Raw genomic sequence first — 10,000 nt, 5'->3', positions numbered from 1 at the left:
GAGCCAGCAGATGATGGAAGGAAGAAGACAGAAGGAAATAAATGATAAATCCAGATTATAATAGAGATATGACTCGTGGGTGGACCCAGGTAGGGGAAAGGAAATAAACCAGTGGGTCTACCAAGGAGGACAATAGAAAAAAAAAAGTGATAAAACTAGATGGAATGGAGGGATGTAAACCACTGGATAGACCGAGAAGACGATAAGAAAACAAAGCACTGGAAAGTCAGAAGTGGCCATGGAAAAGCATCATCTTGTCAGCGCATGCAAGTGCTAGAACAAAAGGGAATGTGTACAATGAGCCCAAGGAAGCCAACAGAGTAAGTGTGTGATCGATTAATCACAGAAATAGCGATAATCATTTGTGAGCCATTATTAGAAACAACTTGGGTAATTGGGAGGCCGTTAACTAGTAATTAGCAAAGGATATGAGCAATTAGCCCATTAATTAAGTCTCCTGATCACTGAAGAGACGCAAATGTCCGTAAACACTTTCATTTTATGTGGGTGGATTTACAAAAATAACTATACAAGACAACTGAATTACACATGCAGACAATTTAAGTGGCGTTAGTTAGTTATGTTTATACTAAATTTTTCCTCATGAAGTAATAATAAATAGATACAAAAAGCATGTAATGTCTTGGCTTACAGACTTCATTATGGCATAAGTAATTCAGCTTAAATGTCAAATAGTTAACAAAACATTTAAGACCCAAACCATCTTCTAAAAATCTCTGTACGAAATTATCCATTAAAACGTAAATATTTATGTTTAGGAAAGGTAAATGATTATTTGATTCTACTTCTACAGTAAACCTGATATTCTGATGAAATGAGTTGCCAAACTTTAAAAACATTATGGGCTTGGGATTTTTCTTCAAACAATAAAAACATATCATCGACGCATCGTCTCTAAAAATTATGCAGGAAAACTCTGGGCATTGTCGAAGAAAGTTCTTCGAGGTGACTTATAAATGTATCATAATATTAATTTTATTGCAGCCCTGATGATGGGAATTGATCCCAGAAGCGGCAGTTTGAATAAAAAGTAAACATGAATTCCGGTGTTCTCACTGCCCTGTAGATATATATATATATATATATATATATATATATAGAGATATATATATATATATATATATATATAGTTATATATTAATATATATATTATATAATAATAATAATAATAATAATAATAATAATAATAATAATAATAATAATAATAATAATAATAATAATAATAATAATAATGATAATAATAATAAAGGCCCATTCAACACTGGTTTAAAGCTAAGGACTATATTTCGGTGGACTAATTCCCAAGTATCAAGTAGTGAGTGAGAGAAGTAGTTACATTGGCGAAATATATAGTGGGAAATATGCCTTTAGGTGAAACCTGGGGTCACCGCTCCTCAAGGCAACGATGAAGCGGACTAAGACAATTAACAGAACCAACGTCGGTTTAGCAGTGACCCCAGGCATCACCTAAGGGCATATGTCCCACTATATATTTGGCCAATGTAACTTCTTCTGTCATTCACTACTTGATAAGGGTGGGGAATTAGTCCACCGAAATATAGTCCCAAGATATAAACTATTACGTATTAATGGTCTTTTTTGACTTGAGGCGTATCCAGTTTTAACAGAAGAATTTATTTACATACATACATACATACATACATACATACACATACATACACACACATACACGTAAAAATAGAAATATATATATATATATATATATATATATATATATATATATATATATATATATATATATATATAAGTCATATCACATTTCCGTGATTCATATACATATATCGAGCTACAATGTCCTTTAATTTCTAATTCGCTCTACCTCGGATTTAATATATTTTCATATATGCTTAACCGAAGGGGAATTTTTTCTCGATAATAGACTTGCCTGGACCAGGGCGCGAACCCATGGATCCTTTCAAATCCAGGAACGTCAGTGAAGCTTTTACCTACTACACCACCTCTCGCGGTGGTGTAGTAGGTAAAAGCTTCACTGACGTTCCTAGATTGAAAGGATTCATGGGTTCGCGCCCTGGTCCAGGCAAGTCTATTATCGAGAAAAAATTCCCCTTCGGTTAAGCATATATGAAAATATATTAATTCAGAGGTAAAGCGAATTAGATATTGAAGGACATTGTAGCTCGATATATATATATATATATATATATATATATATATATATATATATATATATATATATATGTATGTATGTATGTATATGTATGTATGTATGTCTTGTATTGTGTGTGTGTGCTCGCACGCACGGGTTTGTGTTTGTGTGTGTATGTACACTTTATATCAGAGCAATTTTCATTAAAGACAATATCTTTAATTGCGACAAAATAATTTCTTGAAGAATCATCATATCGGCTAAAATTCTCAGGGAATTACCCAGGGCCCGACTTATGATGAAATATAATTTCCTCTTTCATTTATTTAATCGCAACAGCTTCTTCGCCATTCTATGAAATCCTCAGATTGCTGCATTCCATTAAGGAAGAGTCTCTTGCACCGTAAGCATCCCGTAGATAAAGTTAAAACCTTGGGAAGAGCCGAGAAAAGTTTTCAAACGAGGAAAGAAAAAAAAAAGTGGTGGGGGGGAATAGAGGACCGAAACCTCTTTAAACCATTCAGTACCATTCAGAAAAAAAGAAAAGAGCTTTACAAAGCGAGTCCAGGAAAAGAGAGAGTCCAGGGGAAGGAAAAACCGAGAGTTTTTCGCAGGAGAAAGAAGAGGAACTCTTCCGAAAATATTCATTAGAGTTCCAGACTTAAGATTAAGTGGAAAGCCGAGGAAAGATCCTGGTTTCGGTTATGAGTAGTGTGGAAAGAAAAAAAAAAGAAGTGAAAAACTATTAATAAAAGTACGAATGAAAGAAAATTTTAGCACCAGGCTCAACAGATTTAGGTAACAGTGCCAAGTGGTTCCACAGGATAGATGGTTCTCCAAGTCTAACAGAGGTACCATACTATATACATACATACATACATACATACATATATATACATACATATATATATATATATATTATATATATATATATATATATATAGTATATATATATATATATATCATATATAGATATATATATATATGTATACATATACATACACGCATATATATACATACATACATATGTATATATATATTAAATATATATATATATATATATATATATATATATATATATATATATATATCTATATATATATAGAGAAGAGAGAGAGGATAGAGAGAGAGAGAGCGAGAGAGAGAGCAGGGAGGGAGAGAGAGAGAGAGGATCTATCATCTGATCTTGCAATGCCTTGTGTTATCACTAAAGCTTGATGTAGGAATAAAACAGTAAGTCGGCCTATTGCTTACGCTTTTTCACACTTCTTCATGGTCAAGGGATATACGTATATATATATATATATATATATATATATATATATATATATATATATATATATATAATATATATATATATATATATATATATATAGTCAAGTGGGGCAAAAAACAATCAAAACACAAAACATTCATTTTTCCCTCTATTTGATTTTGTATTTCCAGTTAAACCTTTTCATATTTATCAATATTCAATGTTAAGTAAATCATGAAAAGGAATTGAGCCTAGGACCTTTAATGTTTTTTTAACAATATTTTTTGATGATTTTTTTTTTTATCCCGAAATGGGGTAAAAAAAAATCATATCGAGGCAAGAACAAATCATGTTTATTTTGGGCTAAAGAAACATGTGTAAGAAACTAAAGTGTGTTTTTCCATATAAAATGGGAAGTTTAACATGAACAAAAGTTAAATCATATCAAAAGATAACAAAAAAGTGTATTTTTGGGTATTTAATTGTGAAAAAAATTTTTCATTGCAATTTCCATAAACAAAATGAAAATCATTTCACTGGTATGAATTGTAAATCATGCATACTCATGCTATAATTCAATTAACAAATCCTTTTCTATCTTCTTTAGACGAGCATATGCCATTTCATCTGGGGATCTAAAGAAACCTTTCTTCACCATAAGTTCTTTTGGCTCGTAGAAAATGTACGTTATATCAACAATATCAATGTCCTTTTTGTCCATGTTCCGCTCAATCCAGGTCCATTCCTTGGGGTAGCTGGAGATATTCTTCTTTTGTAGAAAATCAACTTGAGCTTCCGTTACTGTGCCGCCTTCATCATTTGCAAAGGTTTTTATTATTTTTCCCAAAAAATAAATCATTCATGGTTCAGTGTAGTATACTGCATAGTACTTTCCAACAGAATCTTCTGATATTACAAGAATGCCTGTTTCTGTTGGAGCTGGTACCACTTCATGTTCACATTCCATGTCGCTTTCATCTTTATCCAAACTGAAACTTACGTCATCAGCAGAATCACTTTCCAAGTTTATTTCTTCAACTGTTGTTGTGCTGTCGGAAAGTGGTTCAGGATCCTTTTTCTTTCTCTTGCTTAACTTCATATTCATTCTTCCTTTCGGAACCTGATGATTTGTAAGCTCCTTACTGCATTCTCCATGAGTGATAATTTGGCTATGCATGTTGATTTTTCTTTTTGTGAGAGGATGTATTCCACTACGCCCTCTGGAATTCAAAATCTCTTCCAGTGAAGTTTCCTTTTCCTTTGCTACCAACAGGATATTAAACTTCATTCCTGTTGGAGCCCATGCTTGAATTTCATTGACGAGATCCGTCCAACTCAAATTTTTAGCATAAAGTGTTCCTCGCTGCTGAATATCCTTCTTAATATCTTCAAGAAGTTCATCTTTAACAGTGGGGCCTTGAACATCTAGCCAGTGACTGCAGCCGGTTGATCCTTCTTTAGCTATGGTTGATGTATCAAAAAGACGCTTGTCTACATCTGCTTCAGGCACTAGCGTTACTTCTTGGCTAATGAAAGTAGATCTCTGTAAAACATCCTGCTGAATTGCTGTTGACGGAATTAGTTGTGAGTCGTTGATGCCTGCCTCCTTATCAGTCATAGCATCCAATGCCACAGGATTATTTTCGTCATCTTTTGGGCGCCCTCTGTCCAGCCATGTTTTGAAAGTTTTCAATTTCACAGGACAAAGGCGATCTTTATTGTACTTTTCTAAATTCAAAAGATATATTCCAGTAGCACGAAAACCTGCCTTAACGTTGTCAGTCGAAAGTCCCTGCTTCCAGACACTGCACAGCATATTCACAAAGCCACATTTTTGTGATGGCACTCGTGCCCCTGAATGATGTACATGCTGTTGCAGTGCTGCAAGCAACGTCAAATGTTTGTAACATCTGTACAATGTGCAGGAAGCTTGATGATACTGATATGTTCACTTTTTACCACTAATATTGTCTCTACAGATGTATGGCTGAGATGCCCATCCAAAATCAGAAGTGTATTATCTAACAAGTCTGAACATGTTTTTATTAAAAAGAGTCTATGCTAAGTCAGTCAGTCCTTGGAAAGGACAAATACTTATTTCTCTCAAGTACAAAAGGATTTATTATGCTTTGAAGAGACCCTATATGACAAAAAATATGATCGGGGAAATAAAAATCAATTTTGGGGTAAAAGCTGCTCACACTTGGGGAACAAAAAATCAAGTATGGGGCAAGAAAAAATCAGTGATTTTGATTTTTTCTTACCCCAGACTTAGCCATTAGAATGGTGCAAAAAGAAATCACCTCCCCCCCCCGGGAGGGGGGTCAGGGGTCATAGAGCAATACACAGGGGCTACCGGGGGGCCTTGTGATTCTTTCTTACCCCAAAATGAGTTTGGCCTCTGCGAATGGGGGAAAAAAAAAATCAAACTTCTTATGAGCTACTTTAAAGTTTTGCTAAATTTTTTCCTTAAACTTTTGGAAAAAATTATCCTGAAAATATGCATTAAAGAAATGTTATGTAATATGCACATGCTAATAATTACAAAAAGGTATTCTAACAACAATTCACCTAAAAATAATGATTAATTAGGGAGAAAGGTATAAAAAGGGGTGATTCTTTCTTTACCCCATCAACCCCTATATCTTTTTTCTTACCCATTTTACTATATATGTATATATATATATACATACATACATATATATATATATATATATATATATATATATATATATATATATATATATATATATATATACACACACACACACACACACACACACACACACACACATATATATATATTATATATATATATATATATATATATATTATATACCTATATATATATATATATATATATCAGCCAGAAGTCGTTTACTAGTACACATGATGTTTAATCTTCATCCTTAATTTGTAACAAATAGTTTGTAATTTTCTTTTGGATTTTGCATTTCCAGTAGCTAAAATCTAAGGGCAAATTAATAATTCCTGAATCGCATTCATAATAATTAATGGAATTAATTTACCTGTCATTGTCGTTTAGGTTCTGTTTTACGTATTTCAATCAGAAACGGATGTTTTATAAAAAAAAACGATGAAAATACTGACCCCATTGCAAACTGTGCTGAAACAGAATCTGGATATCGTCCATAAAGATGGGAGTCATATTTCCACCTTCAGTCTGATAACTTCCCACGCCGTGTTTACGCGGTGTGGGATTTCCACGAAAGCACTATTCCAAATTTAGAGGCGGGGCTTAAATATGTAGGATAAATCTAGAGCACATCATCACTCCATGGGAGAAGGTTGAAGGGTCACAAAAATATTTGTGTAAAAACTTACCTGTCGCGAATGGCAAGTATTTTCTCGAAAATGTTTTCATGAAAGCTATTGGACGGACGGTTGGATATGAGAGGAGATTTATGAAAGTAAAAGCCAAGAAAAATGTGATTGGCAGAATTTCGCGAAAACCTTTTGTGAAGCAGGAGTTGGAGCTCGACCAATGAAATTATCATCAGTTATTCAGGCTAAAGGAGAAAAAGGTGATCGTGGTGAGAGTGGTTTTTCTTCGTAATTTTTCCATAGATTAACCTTATGTAAAATTGTATACAAAAGGTGTGCAAAAGAAATGCTAATATTTTTCAAGCATAACGATGGCATGAGACGAAGAAATAATTGAATTGTTAGCGTTGAAAAGAAATTGGATTAAAGTGATTTGAATTTGTTCGTTCATGCACCAGACTTCATGTTAAATAAAACAGAAGTGTTGCGCACTTGTTTATTCGAAAATCATTCCGGTAAACGCGTTTGTAATGGAAATCTATCTTAATTGCTTGGCAATAATTCGAATAATAAGGTCATCCCCATTACGTAACCTGGTTTTCTATTGCGTCTTTACTGATGTTCACTAGGTCCGCAATGGACTATGAATTTAACATAGATCTTTATAATACAAATCAGTCGCGGTCTGTTTTAGCATACATAAACAACACTCAGAATAAGCTTTATCTCTGAGTTATGAACAGCCTTCCGTGTTTTTGACAAATATCATGATTGTTTATTCTGTTTATAGCCTTCACTTTTAGGTATGGTTGCGTTGAAGGGGAATTCCACTCGTACAATTCCCTTACATTTACGGTTGTACAACAGGCTCCTGGGTTCACCATCGGCAGGACCCACTTGTACAGGTCAGCCAAACCAGAGATTATAGATGACTTACGCTGAAAAAAAGTCAACTGAGCCACTTGGTACAGTACGTGGTATTTCATCCAAAATACCTAACAACTGTTCTGTTTACGGAAAGCTAAAGATATTTTAGGCTTCCGAAAGATAAACATTACTTTGACAAGTGGTTTGGCCGTTCCGGTTCAATCATCACAGTATGCAGTGGTGCTATTCACGGTTGCTGAACACAATTCCAACACTTCAATGCCGAAGGTGAGTTGAACCATCTCTAGAACATGAAGTGCCTTTGCATATTTTGATTAGTGAACGTGGCTTTAAAAATGAATCGCAAGAACGTCTTGATAATGAACAAGAAAAGTTTTTATTTTGAGCATGAAGATTGCAGGGAAATTGTTCCACAGGAAAAGGGAAATACAGATGTTTCTTTGCTTCGTAGAAAAAGATATAAATGTTATTCCAGAAGAGACAAGAAATAAAATAAAAATACTACGATAAGAGGTCAACCGTCTTAAAGACGAAGATGTTTACTTAAAAAGGTATGCACCTGAACTGAATGGAAATGTTTTTCAAATTATAAGGAATGTTGTTATAAAAAAAACTGTGAGGGTATTAGAACCTTTTTTTTCAGCAAAACTCAACTTAAGGCTATTATAATGAAGATGATAGTGGGTGAATGAAGCAATGAAGATATTACCTCAGCCTTAACACTCAGAAGTCTAAGTCCTAAGTGCTATAGGTATTTACGACTGGAAAGAGGGATGTCCCTTGCCATTTGAAAGCGCACCGAAAGATAGAGCAAGTCATTTCTACTGCGAATCGGGAATTTTGAGAAACGTCTTTTCATTATTGCCAGCTCAAGCTGACACATTTGCTGCAACTGAAAAAATTGTTGTTCTAAGTTTTGATGAAATGTCTATCAGTATTAAGTGGTGTTATGCTAAAGATGGCTGTGTTATACAAACCGGATGACAGTTTTAATATTCATGTCGCAAGGCCTTATTGGAAAGTGGGAACAATCCATTTATTATGACTTAGACCAATCAAATGTAAAGAATGCGTTTTTAGATTTTATAATAAATGTGGAGCCTATCGGATATCCAGTAGTTGCAATTGTTTATGATTCGGGATCAACCAACTTTTGCTTGTGGAAGGAACTTGATATTAATCCACTTGAAAAAAAATTAATTTAAACGCTCCAGTGCCGGAAGAGAATTATATGGTTTTGCTGATGAAATTGATTAGACATAACTTTGTTGATTCAGGGAGTCATCTGAATAGTAAAGATCTCGTATCTGATGCATGTTTTCGTGAAATGTTGAGCAAAAGTAAAACGGAGTAAGGTTTGGCTTCTAAGATAAATTAGATGCATGTATGTGTGAGTGGACATCAAAGGCAGCGTTTCAAATATACTAAATGACTGGTTCGACATGAATTCAGGAAATAAGTATGGAGTCGTACCTAGCCATAATGCATTTGGAATGGCTCAAAATACGCAAGTGGATATCCTTAATAGGTTGATAGAAGTGATGAGTTCTGTGAGGGTCAAATCTCTTCCATAAATTCCACAAGTGCATTATCCTGTAAGGAAAACGTTTTTTCTATGTTTCTATTGCATCTCATCATCAAGCCGCGTTGTTCCTCTACCCATTCTGTAGAGCATTTTACGCCCCTTCTTTCGATGTATATATGTCGGAAATCCGTTCCCTCCATGTAATATTATTCATGTATTTTCCTCTGTGAAGAAACCCATTCACTGCAGAGGCCCTGTCCCTTTTGTGTATGTTTGTTCGTGCGTACGTGACGGACACTACCCAGCTACCTGTCTTCAGTAATTGGTCTTTTTAACATGTTGAAAAACACCTACTATAACATGGAATATGTCATACTCGCAAATTAAATCAGGACTTCTTAGAACAGGGGTTTTCAACCTGGGGTACGCGTACCCCAGGTGGTACGCTAAGGGTCTGTCAGGGGGTACGCGCTCCCCACGGGTTGTTATGGTTAGGGGCTTGGCCGCTCACTTGTTGACAGGCAGGACACCTCTGCTGCAGTTCAGATGGAGCTTATAAGAGTGGATTGCCTTTCCGTACTGCAAAATGAAATAGACAGATACTTTCCTGATGTGTCTGAAGGAAGCTTAAGGCTAATTAGAAACCTTTTCCATACAGATGTTGCTTTTGGTAATGATGCTATTAAGGAAGAGTTTACTGAACTTATGAATGGTTCCAGTGCTTGCCATCTATTTGAGAAAAAGTCTTTAGTCAGGTTCTGGTGCAAAATATCCAAATCATATCCATATGTTACATAGGAGCCTCTCCGTTCTCAGTTGCTTTTCCCACCAACATAGTATCTCTGTGAAACTGTGTTTTCCTGCTTAATTGTCATAAAATCAAAAGTAAGTTCTCGCA

Source organism: Macrobrachium nipponense, chromosome 3, assembly GCF_015104395.2.
Source record: "Macrobrachium nipponense isolate FS-2020 chromosome 3, ASM1510439v2, whole genome shotgun sequence".
Classification (NCBI taxonomy): Eukaryota; Metazoa; Arthropoda; class Malacostraca; order Decapoda; family Palaemonidae; genus Macrobrachium; species Macrobrachium nipponense.
This window is presented reverse-complemented; position numbering follows the sequence as displayed.